The 27,802-nt window shown below is 39.2% G+C and overlaps 1 protein-coding gene and 1 non-coding gene across 3 annotated transcripts in view; one reads left to right on the top strand and one right to left on the bottom strand.

Moving 5' to 3' along the window:
- Positions 1-27,802, top strand: part of LOC124170536 (beta-1,4-N-acetylgalactosaminyltransferase bre-4-like) — a 358,835-nt gene that overhangs the window by 217,743 nt on the left and 113,290 nt on the right. The gene's annotated exons all lie outside the window — the stretch shown is intronic.
- Trnaw-cca lies at positions 8,494-8,565 on the bottom strand. The gene has a single exon. It is a non-coding gene; the product is annotated as a tRNA-Trp (tRNA).

The raw sequence follows: 27,802 nt of genomic DNA, 5'->3' as shown, positions 1-27,802 counted from the left end.
AAAGAAAAATAGCGAAACTCTTTTGTTGTTTGCCTTGAAATAGCATCGTATTTTTACATTGATATAGATTAAAGTCTTATATACAAATATGGTTGATGATTTCTTTGTGATTTAAGTAGATTGTTTGAGGAGATTTTTCGAAAAAGATATTGTGGTATTTTCTAGCTTAAATGACCGTGACATAGAGAAATAACTCCTTGGTGGTTGAATAGTCTAATTCAATGTTTTCTTAATTACTTGTAGTATTGTTCATGCAACCTTAATATTATTGTTTTTACTTCATACCACCACCTTGCATTTTATTCGTCTTATCTAATAAAGACTTTCCTAACAAAATTTATTTTAACGTGACGTTTGAATTCAGGAACCGTTTATCGGCATATCTTACCCAAAGGACTACCCGGACAAATTTCGGGCAGTCCTTCCGCGAACTTTGGCTACGATTTTGGCTAGGTATAACATACAAAAATATTGAATCGGTGTATTTTAGGTAAGATTGAGCAATGGAATTGACTCCTAGCATTTTAAGCTCAGTGAATTTTTATAAATAATTTTTTCTATTGGCACCGTTATAACGTTGAGAATGCCTTCGGATTCTATCTTGTTTATGCCTCTAAATTCTGCTTTTATTTACAACTGGGGCTTGTTTTGATAATTTTTTACGTTAACTCGCTTTTACTTCTTTATAATACTGTCCACTGTGCAAAATACGCCGTCAGTGAATTCATCCGGACGGCCTTGAGCGTACTTCCGCGATATTTCTTATTCAAATTGAATTCTTTGATCTACATATTATGTTAAGCTCTTTATGGAAAACTCGGCTCATTTGGGTATGCTGTTGCTCTCTTACGTATTGTGTTCCAAGCGCGGCTTGAAGGCTGCCATAGTCGCAAGGAAAGAAATCGTCCATTGGTTTTGAATTGTTTAGTTATCCTCTGGGCTTTCAAGGCAATAATATTTAAAAAATAAAACTGCTCCCACACCTGGAGTCAAGGGATATCTTCCAATGTATCGTGACCCGCGCCAGCTCATGGGTATATATAAAAGGCCACTTTAAGTAACGTGGTGATAAATATAGATTGTTAATTATAACTAATAATTTTGCCTGCCATTTTACTTACAAAGTTTTATTTCCTTACTTCCAAGATTGTTAATTGCTTATGAACTTTGTACAAGAACAAATTCATACTAAAATGTGTGTTTCATGGACGACCGGTTTTATCCAGCAGTGGAAATCACCACGCCTGATTGATAAAACCGATAATCCGTTATAGACTTATTTTAGGAAAAATTTACAAATTTTTTTAAAAAGTTAGACAGTTTTACGCAAAGTCAAGTCCGAAAGTATTCAATTAATTGGTACAAGTCTCCCAGGTGGAAAGCGAATAATAAGAACGAACTTTCAAGGAGACTTATTTAAACTTTGCCGGCATTATTTTTATTTAGTGGAACGGTGTGAAGTAGAAACCAAATTCATAGAAAGAGAGCAGCTAGAAACTCTTTCCCAACATCACCAAATGTCGGGACGTAATTTTCTAAAATGGAATTCATTTCGAATGCGATGGTTGGTCCAAACATTTGTGGGCAACTAGTTGAATCCTATACTCATTGTCAGTGTTAGAAATATACCGTTCCTTCTCATGCCATTTTCTCGGAGCGAAGGCCTCACAATTTACCTCCGACCGACGAAACTGTCTAAGGCCAGGGGAAATCTGAATCCAAGTCACAGTGCTGGTTGCTCGCAGTTTACATTGGCTCAGAATTCAGTAATTAAAGCCTTGGTCCCAGCGCACCATGCCACTCATTCTTTGAGTGGCTCGCAGGATATGACGTGCATGTAGATCCTCTCCAAAAGGTGGCCTGGAATTAGCAATTGTAATCAGTGCCCTGGAATCGATAAACTGTCGTGCACCAACGGACCGAAAAGCAGCTGCCGTGCTCTGCTCTGCGGACGGAGCCTGCGTTCGTCGCTATCACTCCATTGTCCCTCCCGCTGATGAGACATTTCGTGTGGTGGAGGCTTATGGAAAATTGAGCGGAAAGTCTTTCGCCGAGAAAATTGCTATCAGGCATTGGGTCAATGAAGTTTTAGATATAATTGTTATTTTCTCTTTAGGAGTTTGCCGATAAATTCTCTTCGCATCGAGAGTAAAAGGTTAATTTTTAATCGGATTTCCAACATATGCCGTCGATTTTATGAAAAAGAAATTAAGAATCCCTATCATAAAAAGAGGGTTGTTGGTGAATTCGTAAGTTGTATCTTTGTATGTGGTGACTTAAATTCAGAAAATTATAAATCAAACTTTAGTTTTTTTTACCATTATCTGGTAAAGTTCCTCGGAAAAAAATTAGTAACATTTTCTTAAAATTAGTAACATTTAGGGAACCCTTAATGACACACAATCTCTCTTAGTCATGGAACTTTGAACAATCATTCTTAAAAAGAGTTTAAGATGAACAATTTCATGTAGGTTAATGAATAATAGATTCGTGATGTCCCTCTGATTAGTCGTATTAGATGTTATGTAGTCAGGAAAGGGTCCCTCCTATCAAATGATCAAGACTACCTTCCTTTTGGTATTAGAATTATTGCTTGGAAAAATTATTGTCCCCCGAATGGTTTTGATCGCATTTATATTCATTGACATGTGATTTAGTATTTCCTCCTCTTAGTAAGTATCCTATAAGCCTAATAAATATAGAATTACATTCTGCCAGTAATGCAGTATTGTAAGCATACATGCTGTTAACAACTGTTATATGATACCCTTCTATTTAGCTAAATTTTTATGCTATGATTTAATATTGAGATGCTCCTTAATTTTCTACTCTTGCGGATGAGAAAAACCGTCGAAATAGTTACAGAGAAATAGGCATTTACTTAAATATGTCTAACTTCCACCAATTGAAGCCTGAATTACTTAATGGCTACTGTTGAATTTGATTGTATGTAAATGTCGGTTGAGTCAGCTCCAGCAGGGATGAAGTTATGAATTTTTCCAATTACATTCTTATCCTGCTTCCAGTCCTGCTTTCTTGCGCTTGATAGATTCCTTTATTTCGTTTTGCTGAAATAAAATGACTGCAGATTGGTCTTCTTTTTAACGAGTTAACCTGTTTTTTATCTGTCGTATTTTATCGTGGGACTTGTACTAGTGAAGCGGTTAACGTTAAAGCACCTCTTCAAATTGCATAAAAATTAAATTGGTCTTCTTTTTAACGAGTTAACCTGTTTTTTATCTGTCGTATTGTATCGTGGGACTTGTACTAGTGAAGCGGTTAACACCTCTTCAAATTGCAAATATATAATAAAATTGAGTGCTTTCTCCTGATGACAGAGTAGTACGTCGCCGCAAACGGAAAATGAAGCAACAAGCATTAGTGTTAATATCTTCCATTATACTTTTATAACGCCTCGGGTACCTCTCCACCCATTTATGCTGGAAATTCGAGATATTGTGTCATATTTTCTATCGATATTTCATCCACGTGCTCTCCGCGTTGGCAATAATTGGCCTTAACTTAGCAGGGTACATTCACTTGCGTATCTCACTCTTAATACCTATAAAGTCATTGCCTTTGGAGGCCGTCAAATATATCCAGCTTAACTATCTTAATGATTTTCAAGTTGTGACAGACTTCTATTCGCACGTAGTTATAACACCAGAAGAACCTGGGTAATAATAGATTCTAAGTGTCAGATATATGCGATAGAACATACCTTAATGATATTCGAGTTTTGACAGACTTCTTCGTTACTTGCGAAGAAAAAATTATCGGTGGTCTTTGTAAATTGCCATAGTATTATAAATAAACGGGCCGATTTTTACCACGTTATCCTAAAAACAGAAGCCGATATTGCCATAGGAACTGAGGGCTGGCTAGTGGGAGAAATCGCGGCGTAGAGATCTTTCCAAAATCGTTTACGATATGCAGGAAGGAAGGGCCGAGAAGGGTGATCAGGGGGGGCGCATTTATTGTTGTGAAAGATAAGATTACCGGTAGAGCAGATATTATCCCAGAAAGTGATTTGGAGAGTGTGTGATGTTCCATTAAGTGTGTAACGAGTAGTTTCTGTATTTTCCCTTACTAAAAACCATCAGATCTTAGCAAAAATTTTAGTCATCTTGGCTAAAATTTAGTATCATTTTTAGTGTTAGATAGCCAGATCAGGCATTTTACTTCTCAAAAAAAACAATAAGAGTCATAATTGGAGGTGATTTCAACGTTACATCTAAAGACTGGGGGGCATATTTTTTCTAATTGTAGGTGGCAGAAAGGACAAAGAGCTATACAATACTTTGGTTTGCTCTTAGCATTCAAATCCCTTGATTCAACTAGTGGGCACACAGACTTAACGAGACAACATACTAGACCTCTTAGCAACATAAATCCCAGAATGTGTCATCAAATACAAAACGAAAACCGGTATTAGTGGCCATAAAGCAGTCAGCTTTAAAATCCATATTATCCCTGTTGGAAAGCCCACGTCTAAAAGAAAGGTGTACTTATTCCATGGAGCCAACTTCGAAGGGTTGAAACAGCGTTTTATGATATCATTTGATAATTTCAAAGTGAAAACTCATAACATTGGGACTAACGATGCAAAGAAAACATTTGTTAATTTGATGAGAGGTCTTTTACAAGAGAATATATAGTAAACCTAAAACCTTCACCTCAGAACATACGTTAAATGGTACAACGGAAAGTTCATAGATGTTTAAAATGACAAAGAGCATGTCATTCAAATTTGGAAAAGGCATATTAAGGTCTTAATCACCAGAAAGAAAAAGAAACGCATGAAAATTATTTAAAAAATCGAAAAGATACACGGAAAGGTCTTGAAGAGATAAAGCGTTTGGCGAATATTTAGACGAAAACCATGAAGTCTTCTGGTCATATGCAAAGGAGATACAAAGAAGAATCCCTTTACATTTTGTAACTCATGCTGTATCCAGTGCTTGAGTATTTTTGTCCGCTTTCGCTTATAACATTATAATTGATGGCTTTACTTTCCGTGATCTGCCTTTGCTTCTCGAAGAAAATTATAAAATATGTACCATAACATAAATTTTTATCTTCCAATCTGAACTGTATGTTTCTTTGTTACTTCTCCATTTTTTCTCATTTCATGCTCAGATATAGCTAGTGACGATTCCTGAAATGTAAATTTTTCGCCTCTTTACACTGTTGTCTATTTGGCTTGCTGTTGGTACCTTCAACTCCAGCCATGTTGTATGTGTCATATAACTATTTACGCATCAAAATAACTTCCTCGTAGCCAATCATCACTTACTTATCTATATTCTAGTCCTCTACCGTATCTTACGTCTCTCCAATTGACATCTTTAGCATATGTCGTCCTATCCTATAGCCATGTCATCTCAACGTAATGCCATTCTGAATTTATGACTCAAAATGAAGTCTAAAATTTTCTGTGATTGAGAGTGCTCGCACTTCACATCTCTTCATAGCTTTATGCTCGCCTCAGTTGTATCCGCTATTACTAGGGCTCCTAGATTATGGTAAATAAAAGCTTCACTTACCAGTTCAAAAATGGAACAAAATGTGAATTATATACAGATGATAATAAGACCTATTTTGTGATAAAGGCGGTAAAAAAATCGTTGAATAAAACATCCTTTTCCAAGAACAAAAATAAACTTTTATCGAGCCAAATGCTCTTGAGCAACACATATCGAAGGGGGAAATACTGGTCTCTAGGTAATGCTTAATGCAAGGTAATGCACAATATTGATGCTTAGATTATGACATCAACAGAAAAATATTAGTACATTTTATAATATTTCTTGGAGTTTAGGTCAATGATAAAGGTTCATTTAGGTTCAAAGGTTTAGGTTCATTGACCTAAACTCCAAGAAATTTTATAAAATGTATTAAACAAGGTCAAGAATAGAAGAGGAAAAAAAATAAAAATATTAGTGAAAACTTCAAACTTGACTTAGCAACTCCCTAACATAAAAAATAATGAACAGTCTACTTATGCTTGCAAATTTAGAGCATATAACTAATCTCTTCATCTACAGTTGACCAAAATTATTTAGTGCTCACAATATTATTCCGCTCTTATATTTTATATTGTTCCTGATCTTGTTAGCTTTTCCACCTCGTTAGTTCGGGAATAGGGAACAAGTTGGCAAATTTTTCTCCATTACGGTACTTGCTCCTTAGGTGTGACAGGTATCGATGATTTCTTCAAGAACAAAAGTACGCATGGTGTAACACGTGTTGTACTCCTGAAGTTGCGTAGGCCATATATGCTGGCTACCAAGTTGAGCTTGTAGGCCCAGCTTTGTATATGTACAATGTCTCCATTAAATGGTACCATTAACAATTTGAAGCCCAAGCCCGAATATTCCTCGGGATATATATTTTCTGCCACGGATCCGAGCCTGATTAGAACTCAGGCCTTCGTATTTGATTCCGGGGAAAAATATTCCGTGCGTATTTCTCGAGCCTGAACTATTTAGCCTCTTTCGATATCTATTAGGTCTTCTTGTATGGCAGGTGCTGTCATTTAGTGTCTCCTAAATGTAATTCTTCAGATTGGTGAATAATTTTATAAAGAAACAATTAAAGCCCTGGTTTCTGCAACCTGTACATGAAAATACCATGGGCTTCAAAGTGTTAAAGAGTCAACACATTTAAGCATATACCTATCAGAATATGTAGCTCTTGCCACTAAATTTTCAAACATTATGCCTCAATCTTAGTAACATCTGTAACCACTTTCAGTATTCATCTGGAATATACTGCACCACTTTCGTTCGTTCTCCAAAACCCTAACTCCACCTACGTAAATACACTGCTTACTTAAGCAATCAAGTGGCTTCAACATAACAATGAAGACGAATTTCTCTGCTTGGTCAGTAGTTTCGTCGCAGATTGTTCTAACTGGCTTATCTTTTATGCTTCTTTTAGCTCCTGAGGAAAACTAACCAGGGCAGTTTTTGTTGAGGAAACCTCTTAGAGCAAGATTTTTTTTCGAGTAGGGTAACAGCTTTTATAAATGCTTCTGTTAAATCATAGTTGAACTGCAGATATGTTTCTCGGGTTTTCCACCGGTTGATGTCGTCCATGTCTCCCGACGTTTCGATCCGCGACTTGCTGATCATCCTCAGGGGATCTTCCGAAGATTTTCATTCGGAAGATCCCCTGAGGATGATCAGCAAGTCGCGGATCGAAACGTCGGGAGACATGGACGACATCAACCGGTGGAAAACCCGAGAAACATTTCTGCAACTGATACGCCGGGAAAACCTAAGATCATACATAGTTGAACTGCTCTTTATCCAGCTTGGTTGTCTATGATTTATCTACAGAGTCTTTCAGTGAAACCTGTCATGCCAATGGTCCAGCTTCATGGGACTCCTCCTTGGTTTTCTGAAGAACTGTGGCTAGGTGCTTCTGTCAGAAATCATGATGATCCAATCAATTCTTGCATTTCAGAATTTGTACATGACAATTTGGTTTTGTCTGTCAAAAAGCATAAAATACTTCGCCAGCATACTCGCAAACACTTTAACGACTTACGGCATTTCAAACGGCAAAGCATCATCCTTAGCAATATGAATTTCACTTTTAACCCACGTTTTAACCTCATAATCGTTAACAAAAATCAAAACATTTCCCGGAAACGAATATCGGACGCAACGGAGGACTAACGGAAAGGGAGCTCCGGAAGCTGTTGCGCACGGTGGCCATCTTGAAAAAATCGTCTTGATAACGAATTAAAGTACTTGATCTAAGTTGAAATATGTCGCAGCACGTGTGCATTTGATTCCAAATATGTCACCATACCACCTTGTTCGGACGCAGTCGGGGGTTATGGGCTCCCAGAGAGCAACAGTAGTAGCCACGGCCCTGAACGCGTTCGATACGAGGGCAAAGTTGTTTTTCGAAACATTCTTTGAGGCCGCTTCTTACCCTAGCACTTGTTGCTGCTGAAGCAATCCGTTGTGCTAGGGGCATTTTGCTATGAGGTATAAAAGTCAAAACTTGGGTGTTCTTCCGAATCGCTCACGCAGTCCAGGAGGTTCACGTAGCAGCTGGCTTCAATGCTATTCGCGGCCTAGCGCTCACTCCTCCCGAATGCACCCGTATTTTAAATGTGCTATCGGCCGCTTTGCGAGCTCTTCTTTACGACACTTGTCGGGACAAGAAATGTTTAGTTGGTTGGAAAAATAACTTATTGGCGGCTTAGCTATGTCGATGATAACCCTTCTAATGAGTTTTTGGAATGAGGTAATGCGGCGGCGTCGAGAATCCGTAGTTTAAACTCGCGGCTGCAACTTTATTCGCGGAATAAAAAAATTTGGCCTTTCGGGTTCTCAAGGGGTTCTCAACATTAACAAAGCACGACACAAACATCCAACATAGGATCACCTTTCCAGGCGGGATTCGAACCCGCGACCTACGGATTGGTAGGCGAGGACTTTACTCCACCGCCACCAAAGCCGGCAAAACAAGGAATGACCCCGACGTGATTCGAACACGGATCCTTCTGATCTGGAGTCAGACGCGCTACCGTTACGCCGCGGAGTCCCATAGGGTTTTACATGATTTCACGTCAGTACATATACAAATTCTGGTGTATTCCGGTTAGTTGAATACCGGGTGTGGAAGGGTGGTGTTGAGGGTTGGACACAAAGGTTATCTATTCTTAAGGCCGTTGCGGAGGGGCAGTGGGTGGGGGAAGGTTAGGGAGAGATCAGGGGCTGTGTAAGGGTGGAAGGGTTCTCCTCGTTTGAGGTCTTTCGGGCAGAGGGGGCGTAGCAGTTGAGGAGAGGGTGAAAGGGAAGCTTTCAACATACCAGCGCAGTGTACTTGCTGAGAGTGTCTGTGCACAATAGTTGATGTTGAACAGCAAGTCGTGACTATTCATGAGTAAGCCCCCTGCTGTGCAGCCACAGCCAAGCGAGAGGGTACACTACGGTCACTGCATTGAATCCCCAGTTGCTTGATGGTGGATCTCACCTCCTTCAATCTGCATCTCACTCGATCTCAGGTCCACCAGTGATAACATCCATTGTGCCTCCTTTTCCTTACCCCTCTGCACGCGTAAAATCTCGAGTGACTGAACCTTAAGTGAGCCATTTACGGGTTCTAAGAAATAGCTACCCCGACTGTCATTTCTCTCCCTTGTTCAGTTTAATCCCTTGCTTCCTCGTCAATGGCATGGACATGTTGGTCACCACTGTACAAGAAAATTCTCAGCAATAAACTGCGTTGATGTGTTCCTTACTTAATGTGAATTTTCGCTTGTAAACTGCTGGCAAAATATCAATACGCTCTTTTAGTTGTACAATCGTTGAGAAGTAATCGTTTGAATGAAATTGATTTTATTTAAATCGTTTTTGAAATTGTTGTGACATCTTAATCGAATTATCTAGTTTTTCGATGTCGTGGCGCCATACATGATATGGCTTAATGTCATAGACGTGTTATCTTTTTCAGTGCATGAACACAGTTTTCGATTTTTCTTATTTTTCTTTTTTCTTATTACGACGGGAAAATTTTTCTGAGTTCAGTCACCGCCTCATTTCTTTAAAATATGGAGAACGTTAAAGTTTTTCATAATCAAAGTCATAATTTGATGGAATCGTTCCGGCTCATAGACCTGTTTTGGGAGTCCTGCTTATTGAGGGAAGGAATCGATCATGAGAGTGTAAACTACAGTTGACTAATCGAGGCCCAGGAGTGGCTGAGAAATACGAAAACGCTCATTGGGAGCGCGTGACGTCATCAACGATGGGGGTTAAGGCCGTCAAATTTTCGATTGGAAAAGCTCGAGAAGCTGGCGACGTATTGAAAGAGAGGAACGTATACAGGGGTCTTCACTTTTCAAAATCACAAACGGCAATGAAAAATTGAGAAAGAAGTCCAATGTTATTCTTGGCATGATACTGATATCTATTCTGGCAATGAAAAAATATTCATGCGTAGTGCGCCGTTTGAGGACAGATGAAAGTACGCCTAGGATTAATTTAATGCTGTATGCGTATGACGTGCGTTTTTGCTATCGAAAGATATTGAATATGCCCCCTATTGCTTCATTTTGATGATAAAGTTGAAAGAATTTCAGGGAATATTACGTGACAACTCACTTTAGTCGGGTTCCCTTCTGTTTTAGGCAAAACTTTGGGTTATGGGAATGGAATTGTGGTTATTAAGGAATTACCGTGTTTTAAAACAAAGAGTGTGTGGGATGTGTAGCTTTTGCAGGCATGCACACGATTGAAATTAGGTCATAGTTTGAGTTGCGTATCCTCAATTGGAAGTTTATTTCCCCTTGAGACCATTCACCGAGTTACAGTGCGAATCCATATCCCATCAGGGTATTCCCAGGGTCGCGGTGCAGGCGATGCTTTCCCTATTATATCCGTTCTTTTGATACATATATGGGACTTTTAAATGCGAGTAGCTATTTTTCATTTGATCAGCTTAATATTTGTCGTAATCAAGTGGCATACTTCGTCTATATTTGAACTTTATGTCCTATGTTTTTTGTTATTTTATTTCGTGAGCACTCTCCCTTTGCAGGAGACTCAATTAGGCGGTATCTAAAATTAGGTTCCGTCCCCCCAAAGACTGTCTTTTTAAATTCCTGTGGTGAAGTCGATGACGCACTCAAAAACTTCAGGTTCTCATTTCACGCACCTTTGCATTGGAGAGGGCCCTCGGGCATGGGTGTGATCTGGAGAGACTTTGCTTTTATCAACATTTTCCAGTGTAAATCATAAAAAAACTGTACTTTGTTTTCTACAGTTCTTCCGTCAACATTTTCCATTTCTCATTCCCAAAATCCCTCTTCATTTGATGTTATTGGCATTACTCTTTCAGTATTCTCAATGTTCTCGATTACCATTCAAATTAATTAATAGTTCAAGAGTTTTTTCAATCTTCCTTTAAATCGTTTTCTTCGGCATATTCGAAGTAGTCTTTGCTTCTTTAATTTCACATGTTTTCTGTTTCCCATTCTTTTTTGTATATTAGCAATCATAATTATTTATCGAAACTTATCCATTTATCTTTTTTCCATATTCTTTCTTTCGACAATCTGAAGTCACGTGGTTATGAATGTGTGTTACTCTGATATTCTTTCTTTCCTCAATATCAGTTTAATTTCTCTGTCATTGAAGTGAAAACCTAATCCAAATGTCGGATGCAACTTGAAGGAATGTCTAAGCGAAGTTTCGCGATAATCCGTGAGATATTAATCCCTTCCTTCCGGCTGTGCGTTAATATGCATGCTCTGCTTCATCGCGCGGATGTGGGAGTAAAACTTTACAAATCTCGCGAGCTTACGAGTCTAGCTTGTTTCCTCCGTGGAGTCGCGCGAAACGGGAAAAGTTGGAAAGCATAATCATCCGGGAGCCTAGCTTTAGATTTCTAGTTTTTAAATGCTAACTTGGAAGAGCGAGAGGTTGGCTCACTTCGGATAGATTAGACGGAGTCAGGCGGGAATGCCAAGCGTACTTCTTCGCAGTTCGTCTATTCCCACGGAGGTCTGATTTCATCATGTGCAATGGGAAAGTTTATAATCTAGGTATTTAGAGTCGTCACTAGGGATATCTCCGACGGGTAACTCCTCTTGGCACGATTTTTGGAGGAATTGAGGCTTTCTGCTCCGAAGGGAGAGCATTCATTTGGAAAAGGAAATAGCTGGAAGCGTGGGTTGGACTCAGAGGGGAGTGAAAAAAGTTTTCCTCGCAGGAATTTTTCCGTAATATCGAGAGGATCTTTTACTTTATATGAGCTTTTTTGATGTAGCTCTCCCCTCAGTTTGTTTTTTCTGAAGCTTCGCTCTTTTGTCTCTCGGGCTCATTGAAAACCGCGGCTAATTACGGCAGCGGCTCCCTTTCTCGCAGTCGCTACGGACGGGACGTCAATGGCGGCCCTAGGGGGGGGGGCTGTGCTTTTCGAAGAAGCCGGTACGCGGCGCTGCTATCGCCTCGTGCGCTCACAGTCACTACCACGTAAATACATATTGCGGCTGTTATTCTAGATCTTCTTGTAAAGAGGGCGCTGCGTGTGTGTGGCTGATTCCCAAACTTCAACCTATTGTTCTCATTTCTAAGGGTGTCTCAGCGACTACCGTATGTGCACGCATCAAGCGACCTTCCATCGTAACCTCAGTTTATCATAAAAATTGAATCTCCCGAACTAAGTGCATCCGCGAATTTAAACCTGTTAGATTTATCATTGTGTCGGAAGCTACATCATCGCTGGAAATTCCCTTACTATTACCGTTTTATAAAAAGCTATGTATTGCAAAAAAGTGCGTTAAAAGGCACACTCAATTTTTTTCCGCATCATTTGTCGCCGTCATCATCATTAGTCAACAATCCTAAGATTGGTTTGACGCAGCTCTCCATTTCTCTCCCCTATCCGCTAATCTTTTCATAGCTACATATTTATTCTCTTTTACATCCTTTATAACTTGTCCTATATAACTCATTCGGGGCCGTCCCTTGCCCTTTTTCCCTTCCACTTGTCCTTCAACGATTGTCTTCATCAAACCATCGTGCCTCAAAATGCGTATTGACCGTTATTTCAATTTCTTAACGACATTTAAATGGGTATCTGGGAAACAACTACGGCCGGCGTGAAGATCCAGTGTAGTTATTCGTGGTAAATTTATAATTATTGCCTAACCTGGCTGAACAGCATTCGAAACTATGGCTGGTATCGGTAAAACGCTGTTTCTTAGTAACAATAATTTTATAAGTAACGGTCACTGGGCGTGACTTCGTGTAAATCCGTCATTGCAGGAGCTTCTGATGAAATTACAACTTCGCTGTTTCAAAATTAGGGTTTTTGCTGCCTATCATGGCAGCTCGTATAATTGCAGATTAACATAATCAATTTATAATTGCTGTGACAATTTTAATCTTTAACGAAACCATATCGATAATAAAAAATGTGGGCATGTGGAAACAGCCAAGTTAAAATTTCATCGGGTGCTAATATCGATATTAAGTATAATAGGAATTTGAATATGTTAGTAGTAAGGCCTTTCAAACAGATTATATGCAAAGCATGTTACCTATCGTTAACCCTCAGTCGTAATTTATTTGGTTCACTCGAAGTTAGCTCACCTCCTCTATTCAGACGCAGCTGTGAACGTAATCCGGCAATTAGTGGTATTACCTGTCTCAGAAGGGTCGGGGAAAGCGGTTGGGGATCGCTTGAGACCTGGGATTCTCTTTTTCGTCTTGGTCGCGTGTGCAGAAGCCAAAAATCGTCCTTTCCTCTCCTTATTCTAGCGTTCGCACGAGCCTGCCAACTTCTTGGCAAACACGGCGTGACGGACCCGCGTCACTCCGTTGCTCCGTCCGTTAGCCCCCAAAGCCACCTTCCCCCTCCCCTTTCCTATTCCCCCATCCTCTAAATTTACTAGATGTCGTCCGAGCGTGACTTTATATTGGAGTCTGTCCGTGGAGGAAACACGAATGGAACGCGCCTGCGTCATTGTAAGAAAGTTTCCATCGATCAAAAAACGAAGTAGATGCTTGAATATTCACCAGATGCCATTTTATTTCGTCCCAAGGTTTTAATTCTCTGACCTAGGTTAGGGCATACGCTACCTCAATAGAAATCTTGATCGGCATGTAAAAAGTGTACACTGGTGTCTCCTTATGGCTCTATGTAGCCTATCTATTGGTTCCATTAATATCACCACTTACAATTGATTCACCTATTATTTTTATGGGAGGAAAAAATATGCGGATTTCTATCTATTTAATTTTTGTATTCATCAAACCGGGATCAGAGAATTCATCTGGCTGAGTTTTTTTATTGTTGTCCCGTTCCTTACTTTGGTGCTGCTTAGGAGCAATTATGTGCAGTTTTCGGTCCGTCCGATTGAAATTCAGCTTCCATTTTGCACTTTAGCTAACAGAGGGCCAATGTTACTCAGACATTATCTGCGAGCCGTTCTAGAACCCAGTGACACATTCATAGATGATCAGGTGCGGTACCCGTACCATTGAGTCCAAAACACACCCAAATCAGCCAGTTCGCAAATAACATAGACGTCTTACGCATTTACCTACGTTTTCGGTGTAATATAATTTTTATGCGAAATAAGAAACCTAAGTCTAAATAGTACGAACGATTGAGCATACGATGAGCAGATATGACATTTTCCCCCTCGTTATTGTTACTAATTTTTAATATTATTTTTATTTTAAAATAGCATCACTTTTTAATCTGCATTTGCCACATAGAGCGTATTTTCTCAATATACCTGTTTATAATTATTTTTTCCTGTGGAAGTGAACATGAAAAAGTTCAATTATTCATGATCATAATTGATTAAACAAAACAGAAGTGACTCTAGTCATGATAGACATAGATATTAATTTTCCACTCGAGTATCGTATTAATGCCGTGACACCTCCTGCCGTACACCTCACTCCAGGTAACACGCGCACGTCCTCCCGTGACTCTCCCTTGTCGCATCCCGCCTCTTCGCTCAGCTGCAGTCGCTTTATTTTTCCTCCGGCCCCTTTGGCGCATTCACCGCCTGGTCGCATGAATAATGGCATGGCGGTGGGTCCCCGACCGCTGCGATGTGAGTTTAAGCCGCTCTGGTTGCGCGGTGTGCCGAATGCGGATACGCCAATGACGAGTGGCGTGTGATCCGCTGCCGGCGTGTTAACGGAGGCCTCGGGGTGCGGCGGCGCGGCTGCCAAGTGGCAAATGTTTGCGGAGCGGGTACTGTCTCGCGGCTCGACTCCTCTAGGGACTACCTGGGGGTTATTCAGTGTAGTCGAAAGTCATCCGAGTGGCATTGGGGAGGGCTGTCGGCTCTGACGGAGATCTTCGAGCCTCGTGTCAATCATGGCCGATTTATCATCGGAACAGGGAGGTTTGTTGCCATCATTGTGTCATCTTCGTTTAAAATGATATTATGTCTTTACAAGTCTTCATTGAGGCTTTCGCAGTTCATGGTTGATAAAAAATAAACTTTTTTGGGTTTTACCGCGTAGTTCAGGTTTTATCCCGGCGTTTCGCGATCCCTGCTGGTCGCTTCTCGTGTGGTGATTGGGCTGCTTCCAGTGTGGGTTGAACCTGAGCTACGCGGTAAGACCCGAAAAAGTTTATCCTATATCTTTACAAGTTGAAGATTTATTCTAATTTGCCTTATTAATTAAATAGCTCACTATTTCAAAGTCGTTGAGTTATCATTCACTCAATGATTCAACGCAAGGATTGGTTTGAATAGGTTAGGGTAAACCTTACCCTTAATAATGCCACTGGCGTGTGAAACCCGCATATTCAGTTTTGGAGGGCCAGTTTATTTCACTTTGCGACCGCGCACTTCTAGGATTTTGTTTGGTGGTGGCCATTGACCCGGTATTCGAACCTCACCCCTTTGGTCAATAGCCCTAAACTCTACCTGTTCGGCCACCATGCTCCTCGCTCCAGTGTTGACTAAGAAACTGAGGAAAAAATTTTTATGGTCTCCGCTTATAAATACGGCGTTGTTACTATGAAAAATGGAAAATTATTCCTTTTGTAATGATCCATATCCAGCCGCATTTAATGGTAATTTTCAAGGCGATTAATCCTCATTTAGTCTCTTAGAAAGCATTCTTAATTGATTGACTTCAGGTTCGATGAGTGCTTAAAAAGGAAGAAAAATAGTCATGTTACTTTGAACTAATCTTGTTTCTTTCTGGTAAGTAGGGCCTTTTAGGTTGAAAGAGTTGGGAACTCAAAGTCAAGAAGATTCTGTTCTTTGAAGCCCCCCCCCCCCCCCCAAGGGATAACGGATAGCGTCACGGATTTGCCTAAATGATACCGGTACCCTGGATAGTTGTGAAATATATTTAGTTTCTTGGCTTTTACACACGTCTTACATATCTTTTGTCTAGGAAAAAATATATTTATTTAGGTTTTACTTCGTAGATTGTGAATATATTTAGTTAAAAGTGTCATCAGCAGTTCAGTGTGCAAAGATTCGAAGCAGTGTTGAAACTAGCCAAGCTGACTGCTGTGAATACCTTTAAAAATAATTTTTAACGTTTTCATTGTGCTGAGCTGCAAAATCGCACTCACATTTTATTCCTATGTTTTATTTTGTTCAATTTTTTGCGACTCTTTGCGTAAATAATAGGTAGGCGGAGTACATAACCTGTCTTCAGCCCATGCCGCTCCTCCCTTCAGAGCTGGAAATCCCTCTTGGAGAGGTATCAGGTCAGCGGAAGACCCGGATGACTTTCGAATTTGCAGAATAACCCCCATGGGCCGGTCGCTCGCGGATGAGCGTGCCTCGTGGGGATTCTTAATGAAAAAATATGATTTTCGGTCGATGCAAGGAGGGAAAAAGCGGCAGTAATATTGGTCTATGGTTGAAGTTACCCTGCATCACGTTTGCAGGGATGCTTGCCAGTCTCTTATCCGCTTTAGTATGATTCGTTGCTTGGCTTCCCTTCGACTGAATAATGACATTCTATTGGTCTCGTCTTGGACGTATTTATTGTTGCTCCAACTCACTGTGTATTTGTGATGCCTGTGTCTTTGCTTTCACAATTGTTTTTATCTTGCCCCTATTTCTTATCGAGTTATTTTTTTTTACTCAGGAAATTATTTTTTAAACTCAATATGGAGACTGAGGGAATTGGATAAAGGTGAAAAAGCACGAAAATAAAAGATAAACTGACATTCGCTAAATTTCGGGCAAGTGACGGACTCGTCCTCAAGGCGAAACTGTGCAGGAATCGCTTTCTTTAAATAAGAGTATTAGATTTGTGTAAGAATTAGCTCTAAAAAATGTGTGGGATTCCTTGATTAATAATCGATAAAAGAAATACTGTCCATAATCCGCCAATGTCATTTTGGGATGCACGCGATATATGCTTTAAAATACCAGAATTTTTAACTACCCTTAGTGGTTTGACATCAAAGGTAATGTTAACTTGGGTAACCTCAGAAAACGTTTCTTGATATAAATAAACCGTGAAAGTGTTAACTATTAGGCAATTACTTTGTCATTCCACTTACGTAAAACTCATTTAAAACTAGTTTGGTTACCGTGTAGCATCATCTGGCACCGGGTTCTACGTCAATGACAGTGGTTGTGTTTTGAAATCGAGAGATGTCGGATGCTCAATGCTTATTTAGTGCCATTCATTTCGGTGGTGCTGATTGGTGGGGGTGGAATGGGGTTGCGAGCTACCATTCCGTGCTAAGTGGGATGATAAAGTCTCATTTTCGGCGTGTGCCGTTACTTTCTCTGTCATATCCGAATGCGATGTTGGTGCCATCTGGTGAGAGTGGGGGAATGTAATCATCTTAAAGAGCCGCCTCTGTTAACGCCGATCACTTGAGTTTCCGCCTCGACGCTGTTCGTGTGGCTTCTTCCTCCGTTACTAGCTAAGGGCGCGTAAGTGCAATGTTCCCTTTTCCAGAATGATATTCTTAGGCTTTATCCCTTACCTCAAGAAGTATAATTTATGTCGGTATTTCCTTCCTCAGCTATACAAAAGTGACTAATTTTCTGAAGGATCGCTGGACATTTTTAATTTTTGCGTTGAATTGTATTTTAATCAGTGTTGCTGTTGGTTTTGCTTCAAAGTATTATATGCTGCCATTTTTCGTAGTGTATTGTGTTGAATTTCTTTCCTTTTTTGATAGATTTTCTATGCGTCCTCATATGTTTGAAATAAGCCTGATTAGATAAAGATAAAACTTAGCTCCCTTAGATTTCTTATTTGCGTAATTAAATGATTAATTTGTACTGATAACTGATCACGATCATTCAGCAAACCTATTGATCATGTTTAGTGATTATATGTTTATGTTCCTTGTCTTATTCGTGTCATTCAGAAACTATATATCTGCATTATAGAGGAGGCATTGTATCGTTCAGTATGATTTTTATTTGCGCCCTGTGTTAAGAGTAATCGACGCATTTGGCTTCCTGGAGAGTGCAATTTGTCTTTCCCGAATTTTTCCATCTTGCGGTTGATATTACGCGGGCGTTTTCATCCATTTGTGCGTCGAACATCAGTCAGTAGAAAAAGACTCCTGTCAAGCAAAACAATTATGAAAAATAGGATTCATCAACCTTGTTGTGAGAAGATTATAGGGTGAAAAAGTATAAGAGAGCTACTATTTCTCACTCGTCCGGTCACACCTTGAATATGCGGCGAGCATATGGAATCCGTCGCAGAAGGGCTTAATCCGTGGGTTCAATTAAATACAAAGGGAAGCTGAGGGATCCGTCAAAAAGTGCTACAGGCGTAAAGAAAGCGTTACACAGATTTCAAGCGAATTAGGGTGGGTAGCGCTAGAAACTCGGAGGCTGCGTGCCGATTTAGATTGCTTGATCAATTTAGAATAGATATCTTTCAGAGCGACACGGAGAACATCCTACTATAACCCCACCATATTTCTATAGGTCCGACAGAATCGATAAATTTAGAGAGATATTTTGCCGAACGGATCGGTATGGGAATTCGTTTTCCCCCTGAACAATGAAATACTTGGAACGGAAATGCCAGGCGGAACTGAAAACGCGCATTTCCTTCCCCGTCTACGTCTATTGAGGCAGCTTGTGGGGTAGTATGGCAGTGTGTTGATGAATGGTTTTTTAAAGATTGTGAAATCAATCGCAATTTACTGATTGGTTATATTCTCTCTTTATATGTTTTATGGGAAAATCTGTACATTATTACTGTCTCCAATCTGTAATTTGTTGCTGCTATTGTTACCTAACTTGAAGTATTCATGATTTATGTAACAATTATTCTTTTTTATTAATTGCGTAACTTACGAGTGAGTCATTTTGAACTCGTTCCCTAATATTTTCGTCTCCAATTGCTCTTTTTTGATTGTCACATACCGTATCGAGACTCGAGTCTTAAGAATCGAGAATAAATTAGCAAGTAAAATTCGTACATATTTTTTAGTTCGTCATATTTATTAGTGTCTGATTCCATTTTGAGCTAAGGTTCCTAGAACCTTATTTTCGTGCTTTGAGCTGCAGGTAACTGTTTTTGTCGTTCAACATTTGTTTGTCCTTGGTATTTTTAGGTAACATCTATGGATCTCAAATGACAGAGGAACTGTGGTGGAGAAGTAAATTTTTCGCATTCCAGAATAATTTAGTCTAATTTAACTTTCTTATTGATTTGGTGACGTTTCGATGCTTTGGTCTAAATGAATCCTGGCAAGTGAAGTTTTTATCGTAATCATTTCATCATTTGTTTTTTTCTTCCGATTTGCTTTAATTATTGATATTTGATTTTTTATTAGCGATTATTTTGCTCAACTCATGTGGAACGGCCTAATAAGTTCTCACAATTACGAATTACTCTCTCTCCCTCTCGATCGGTAATATTTAGGGTTTATCGCGACGAAATACTCATTTAAAACACAAATTGTCGTGTAAAAATTTCAGGGTAAACAGTAAGCCGTTGAAGATATTTAGCTGTTGATAAAATGAAAGAAATTTACATGTTATAAGATATTGGGGAAAATTGTACAAAGTTGAGACTCAGGTAAATGTTAACAAGGCTCCTCTATACAATGTTTGCCCTGGAAATTTCAGACTGTTATCGTTTAATAAAGCGAGTAATTCGTCGCGAAAAATGACTGGCCGAGCACCTGAGGCGATACGTCCTCTGAAAGACCACGGACATCTGATTTGAGTTTTAACGGAGGTAATATAAACCCATTATTACATATGAGGCCTGCGTGACAGTACAATTTGCCACTGGTGAGTGCGAGAGCCTTGCGTCCGGCCAGTACCTTCCTCATTAACACAACTGTTTTCCTTGTCAATATTTCGATCCTTGACAATAGTCCAGGGCCTTTTATCCGTACTCGGGGGCATCGCGACACTCCACCTGCCCTCTTTGGCGAAGCCGTGGCCGGCATTTTCCGCGAGCGGGGTCGCATTTATGAATACTTAACCCGCGGACTGCCCTTCACTCGTGACCCCGTGATCGGCCCCCGCGCCCATGAATACGTGATACGGCTTGCTGGTGGTGACTCTCTTGATTCGGAATCCTCAGGAAAGCCCGCGACCACCAGCCGCCGTGCTTTTGCCCGATTGTCCGGATTTTGTGTGGAACCTTTTGGTGGAAAGGACCCTTAGAAGTTGTCGGTTCACTCTTAAACGTAAATGGGTTTGTAAAACTCTGTAAATAATTATAATAGATTTCGAAAAATTACATGATAATACTAATTGGGGAAACTACGATTTAACTATGTATGTCCTTGTTGGAAAATTAGATTATAGTGCTAGCTGCGTGAAAGTATACGTTAAAATACTTCCGAAATATTCCTGATATAACGGCTTTTAAATTACGAGCAATGATATTACACATAAAATATCAATTTCAAAATTGGAATTCACTCCTTTGTGTGGCCAACTCCTTGAAATTATGACCATTGCATACAATGCATGTATGTTTTATCTACTAATGACCGGATTGGAATAATATATGATAGTTTTAGTTGAGCCAAAGTAACCGTAAAAACACTTCCTAAATATAACCAACTTGTGAAAAAATATGACGACTGATTTTTGGTCCGTATAAAATTCCAATTTCAAGATAATGTCTGCTAAGAGTTTGTTTACTTCCTTGAGCAATTCCTTAAGAATGGAAGTATAATATTGAATTGCATGTAGGGAACGACTAGTTCTAGGTAAGAAAGTTTTCCTGTAAAAGACCGAAGTTTCATTTATCATCTATCAATTTCGTCGCGTTTCTGATGTAGAAATTAATAAAACCTATTCAAACATTAGTTACCTCATCCTCTTAAAGATATAAGCAGTGTTTTTATTTGCAATGAGGGGATTGGAATTAAACGAAACCAATTTCCTAGAGAATTTAAATAATCTTTTCTAATGGGACTTACTGCTTGTATTTTGTTGTAACATTAGCACGAAGGGAAATTTTACTCCACACCGATTATTTTTAGAAATTTTTAGGTATTTATTTTTTTTATTCAACTAAGTAAAACCACTTGTCTCTTCCCACACACTATTATTTAAACGGACCATGGTTTCGGCAACTGGTGCCATTATCAAGCCCTTACCATTAATTATTACCTTGATAATGGCACCAGTTGCCGAAATCATGGTTGCTTTAAATAAAAGTGTGTGGAAAGAGACAAGTGGTTTTACTTAGCTGAATATCAAAGATTTCCACCGTATCACGCCGGACACTGTATCTTTTATTTATTTTTTGCTTATTTATATTCTGAGGACAATCTGCTGTGAATTTTTAAATTGAGGGGAACTGGAATTTCTTGAAGGTGCCTGTTTTAAATTTTATCTTCTCTTGTCAGTTCCGATCTTGTCGTGGGAGCCACGAGAAGCGTTTAGTGCTCTGAAACGTATTTTAGATATATTTATGCCTTCCATACGTGACATTGTAAATCATTATGACAGCTACAGGAAATAATCAATGAATCACTGTTCCATTTTTCCGGATACACCAACGCTATCATTGGTAGGATACTTAACTGTAGTAATATCTCTTTTTTCTGGAATTCGTCTATCTTTATATCCGTTTATCTAAGCTTCTTCGAGACGTCTTTGTAACCTGTTGGGTTATCCTGTCCGTGAGCCTTTCCTGGGAACTGTTATGAAACGTGAATTTACTGTGTGTGAATTTAGTGTTTTGGAATTATCAAGCGCAAAATAATTAAGTTGACGAGCTAAATCTATTTAGCGAAGGTTTCTTGGGGAGCATGTTTATGCTCCCTTTTTTGGCTATAACTTTCGAAATGTAATTCAATTTACTGAAATCTAGTTAAAGTTAAAAAATTAAAGTTAAAATCAAAGTTTGTCTTCTTAAAGCTACCGTGGGAGTATGTTCGAATAAATTACTGAATCTCTAATTAATTCGGAAGGATAAGGATTCGTAATTACCTTGCAGTCGAATTGCACTCTTCCTTTCTTGGAAATAAAACATTTCGTTTAGTGCCTGGTCACATCCCTGCTTAGAACATGCCTGAAGCTTTCAAAGATCCAATCAACTGGCCGAAAATAGACAGTAATGGCGTTTGTATCGAACCCGATACGTTCACTTCGTTTCGTCGTCAATCTCTTCTCTGGCTATACCCTTTTCTTTTCCATCCCTTTGCGTTCTTTTTTCCTCATCCGTATCTGGTCGTCTGTATATGCCTCATAAGGTAACACTTGGGCAGCTCTAACGAGATTAGTCCAAGAGACGAAATTTGTGTCAATAACATTTCAAAATAAGCTCTAATAAATGTGCCTAATCGAATGGTGGGAAAAATAATATGCAATGAATCTTTTATTTTCTGCAAATTGCGTTTGAGAATCCGAATTTTTAAACAGGTTCTGTAGACGACGTTTGTCCATGTGGACGAAAATTGTTGATGGATGCTGAAATATAGTTTTAGTTTTGACTAAAGACAGATGTACTGCTCGTTATACCTTATGAGTCACGACAATATGAAACATTGGCTGTTCACAGTTTTTTTCTTTTATCTGAGTAATTACATAAATGCTTGCAGTACTTGTAGTCAAATAAATAATTTTAGTTAACTAAAAGTGTTAAGTTGAAATACAGCGATTGAAATTTAGAAATCTATGTGCTAGTCCAATTAAAATAAGAATTAGGGTTTACAAAACCGGTTTTTCAGTTGGCTAGGCCATCGTCATCGCGGGGGAAAATGTCTTTCTACCTGTCCGAGGACGTTTTAAGAGTGAGGAGTGTTGAGGATCGTGTTATGTGGATGTAATGCCTTCATGGTCTTTTCAAAGATTGAATTATCTTAGGTTTATGTACCCTTATATTGCTTTGTAACTTCGATGAGTGTCAACCATGGTTGAAGAATGGCTTTTAAGTAGCAAACACGACAATTTGAAGTGGAATTTCTCTGATTCAAAATTTCTCTCCCAATAAATGATTTCATCGTGAATTTCTCACAATATCCCTTAGTTTGCCTTGCTCTCATTTTAACCGCGGAATAACGTGAAACGGGTGGTTTATGCGTTCAGTTTATGTAGGTTTTCATTTTTGCTGCGTAGTCATTGAATCTTAATGTTTTGTAGTAGTCTTATGGCTTGTGCATTGGTCTGCCGCGGCGCGCCGTACCGCCGCGGCGGTACGTTGCGTCCGTCTATTAACGTGAAATATGCCACCTTTTCTCAGTGCCATCCTTTCTCAAAACCTATTTCTCATGTTATTCCCTTCCCAAGGAGGTCTTAGGGAAACTTTTTATCAAATTCGATGTTTTGGATATCTTATGCGGTCGTTCTCTCAGACCCGAAAGCTTCAAATCATCAAATGGATTCGTGACGTAATTTAAATTTTCATGTATTGACTCGTCCGGCGAAAACTTCTCACCGCGGAAAGGAATCGCTCACTATAGTATAAGCAACAACTATCAACCTTAACCGAGGAGAAGCTCAGAACAGGTGACCGTCTCGGCGGGAGCCGGTGACGTCATACACTTATCAGCGAAATGGTTAAAATGTCGTCAACTTTTCAGCTTGAGAAGCTCGAGAAGTAGGCGATAGATCGTGAAACAGAATGTGCGGGTCTCCGTATTTTTCAAACTCTTCTCAATTTGCAGTAAAATAAGTATGTGAAGGATCCCATTGTTAGCGCATTTTTCATACGAAAAGAGGCGCCATTTTATCCATATATATATGTATCTATCTGTCCTCACTTTCGCGTCAATGTACATAAAACCATGCAATGCAACATGATTTCGAGGGTGGTTACAGGTTCAGTTTGGAATGTCATTTCCAAAAACATACAATGATGCCCAGGTCTCAAATCCACGACCATAGTCTGAGGCTTTGTTTGATTGGACATGAAGTTTTTGCGATATTCACGAGTTTTGCGAAATAACTTCAATAATTTTGATTGTAGTACTAGGTATAAGTTTGCAGAAGAGATCTCGAGTCTATACAAGAGAAAATACGCTGTATATTACTCACTGCAGTGAGTACTGATCTATTTTTTTCATTAGTTAATCAACTTTCGGCTGCACCTTTCCTTGGGGAAAAACAATTTTTCACTGCATATCGATGTTTTTCTTGTCTCATCGCCGGTTTTCTTTCTGTTTAGCAATTTGGGACGAATTTGTATTATTTGCCTCTATTTAGATAAACTGAGGTAATTGGATTAGAGGAGCTTGAACTTGCCGTTGTTAGGGTGTGACACACTGATTGCGAATTCAAATTAAAGTGAGGAGTGAATCGGAAATGTCCCTCCCACGTGGCTCCTGCTTCCCGGCGGCTGTTTGTCCGACCGTGAGAATGGAAATGCCGTTTTCAAAGAGAATCCTAAGGAGCCTTTTAATCATTGAAGTAGTTGTTTACGTGAGTGCTGTTTGCGAATGCAGCCGACGGCAGAGGTCAGTTTGCGCCATTAGCACGAGATAAGTGAGGGGGTGTGTTTGCAGTTAGGTTTCAATTCGGGCACGGGTGGAAGGTTTGAAAGAAACGCTGTTATCAGCACAACTCGTGGCGCCAGGGGGTCTGTTCGCTATCGGAAAGAGTGCCTCGTCTCAGGAGCTTTCTACGTGAAACCCAAGTACTTCACAGGACTCTATAAAAAATTCTGTTTTATTCGAAGAAATCGGTCAGGGTCCCATACTTATTCCTGCAACGGGAAAAACAACAGAGTGTCGTTTCGAATGAGAAATATTTCACTGCTGCCTAATCTTCACTGTTGAGTTGCGTCATCAGGCGTGGAATTATGTGAAATTTCAGTTATATTTCGTTCTATGTAATTATTGAACTGGGGTTTTGCCGGAGACCGTATATTCAACTGTTTTGGGAGTGTTTTATAAGGAAAACTGATACCGCAATTAAAGAGCTGGAGTAAGTCACTCAGATTTTTGCCGCTAACACGAGCACGGGTATGTTATATTCGGATTAGAGTGAATTGTTATCATGAAGGCCATATTCTTTACCTTCGATCACCCTTTTAGTGACTTCACTAAGGTTATTAGTATGTATTTGGAAAATAGCTGCTGAGCTAAATGCTCCTTTTTATGCCATTTTAATAATTTAAAAGGAGATTGCAATGCGAAAAATCCAAAAGGAGAAAGTCATTCGCCTTCACTGGGATTCGAACCCGGATTCCCCGATTTCTGGTCGAGTGCATTAGTCAGTTAAGCTACCTTGTGGATATTTGTGAATGACGCCTCTGTAGCTTAACTCACAAAAGATTTCTCTCCGGAAATCGGGGGATCCGGATTCGAATCCCGGTCAAGGCGAATGATTTTTTTTTCTCTGTGGATTTTTCGCATAATTTGTGCATTGCGGGTTACTCACGTAAAGTTATTACCGTGGCTAGTCCCGGTATACTTAAACGAGATTACGGTGATAAATAGGTCTTTATTTATATTTGCCCTGAAATGTTTTGTGAAATAGCTATTATCATAGCCATAAGGTGCTCTCATACTTTGAAGTACTTGTTCATGCTATAAATTCATATATTAGAGGAGGAAATCAATTTGTCTTTCAATCAATTCTCTTCGGATATTCTTTATGATTATTCGCCTCGTGTCATTGTCAGTTGTCTTGGAAGTTCAATTTTTATCCGGTAAAATGAGTCATATTTTTCTTTGAGGCTTTTGTGGATCAACATGGATTAAAATAAACCTCTTTCTGATCTTTGCGCGTAATCAGGTTATCCTACGTTTCAGATTCCGTGCTGGTTGCTTCTTTCCAGGATATGTTTGAAACATTCCCTCGGAAATGCTACTACCCATACAGCACAAACGGTCGCAAGCTGGCATATAGGTCGTGTATTTCACGTGTTTTATCTCGTGTAAAAACCGTTATTACCCGAGTAAAAACGGAATAATTCTGGTGTATATATGGTCTTATGTCCGCCCCAAACCGGATAATACACGTGTATGCACAAGGAACCCAATAACGGGACCATTGTAGTTATTCCTTTCTCCACCAGGGTTAGAGCTTAGGGTTAGGGTTTCTAGTTGATGACCGGAAAATGCCAGTGACCACGCAAACAGTAGCACTTTACTAATACTAAACATGTAATAAGACATAGTCAACGTATTCGTTCAAAAATTTTCATTTATTATGTCAATAAAGGGTTCCTCTGTATAAAATAATTCATCAGGAAATACGTACAGGACAAAACACGAGTAGTGATGATGTGACAAAAAAGTGGTGATGATGTAAAAAATAATGTGAATGACATAATGGATAGGATAATAGCGAATACGAGATGATGGATGAATCTTAAAAGTACTGCCGAATAGTTTAAAAAACCACAAAACCTTGGTAAAACCGCAAGTAGTTTCACTGAGCACAAGCACATCAGGATAAGGAGAATTAGCGAATTGTTGATGTCGTTCATGCTTCCAGTTCGAGGCACACAAGTTATATCGTTATGTGATTGTTTTCCCAGCGTTCAATTCGCGTGGTGCGAGGCATTGACGGGAGTAATTCGAAATTACTGAGAATTTTAAATTAATAAACAGCATCATTCTAGTTGATATTAATGGTTAACTCGTTTGTATCTTGATAGGAGGATATATGTAATCCTAATAAAATATACACCAATAAAATATATGCCGCAAGATGATTCGTAAAGTGATTTAAATAAATTTCGTTGGGAAAATTTTGCTGGTACTACCCATACAGCACAAACGGTCGCAAGCTGGCATATAGGTCGTGTATTTCACGTGTTTTATCTCGTGTAAAAACCGTTATTACCCGAGTAAAAACGGAATAATTCTGGTGTATATATGGTCTTATGTCCGCCCCAAACCGCATAATACACGTGTATGCACAAGGAACCCAATAACGGGACCATTGTAGTTATTCCTTTCTCCACCAGGGTTAGGGCTTAGGGTTAGGGTTTCTAGTTGATGACCGGAAAATGCCAGTGACCACGCAAACAGTAGCACTTTACTAATACTAAACATGTAATAAGACATAGTCAACGTATTCGTTCAAAAATTTTCATTTATTATGTCAATAAAGGGTTCCTCTGTATAAAATAATTCATCAGGAAATACGTACAGGACAAAACACGAGTAGTGATGATGTGACAAAAAAGTGGTGATGATGTAAAAAATAATGTGAATGACATAATGGATAGGATAATAGCGAATACGAGATGATAGATGAATCTTAAAAGTACTGCCGAATAGTTTAAAAAACCACAAAACCTTGGTAAAACCGCAAGTAGTTTCACTGAGCACAAGCACATCAGGATAAGGAGAATTAGCGAATTGTTGATGTCGTTCATGCTTCCAGTTCGAGGCACACAAGTTATATCGTTATGTGATTGTTTTCCCAGCGTTCAATTCGCGTGGTGCGAGGCATTGACGGGAGTAATTCGAAATTACTGAGAATTTTAAATTAATAAACAGCATCATTCTAGTTGATATTAATGGTTAACTCGTTTGTATCTTGATAGGAGGATATATGTAATCCTAATAAAATATACACCAATAAAATATATGCCGCAAGATGATTCGTAAAATGATTTAAATAAATTTCGTTGGGAAAATTTTGCTGGTACTAAGGTTGACGACTTTATTGAATCCTCTATCTTGAAACTTTAATCATGTTCAGATTACTGCTCATATTAGCATCTGCATTACCACATTTTGCTTCATATTTTTGTATGTAAGGGTCAAGGGAGTTGGACCAAATTTACACAGCAATTACACGTGTAAAAATGGGCGAATTCTCGACTTATTCCTTACACCAAATTTCGACTCAATATACACGAGTAAATTTCTCCCTGTGCTGTATGGGTAAGGTTGACGACTTTATTGAATCCTC

The sequence above is a fragment of the Ischnura elegans genome, chromosome X (genome assembly GCF_921293095.1).
Source record: "Ischnura elegans chromosome X, ioIscEleg1.1, whole genome shotgun sequence".
Taxonomy (NCBI): Eukaryota; Metazoa; Arthropoda; class Insecta; order Odonata; family Coenagrionidae; genus Ischnura; species Ischnura elegans.
Note: the sequence above shows the minus strand (reverse complement) of the source record. Positions and strands in the feature narration are given on the sequence as shown.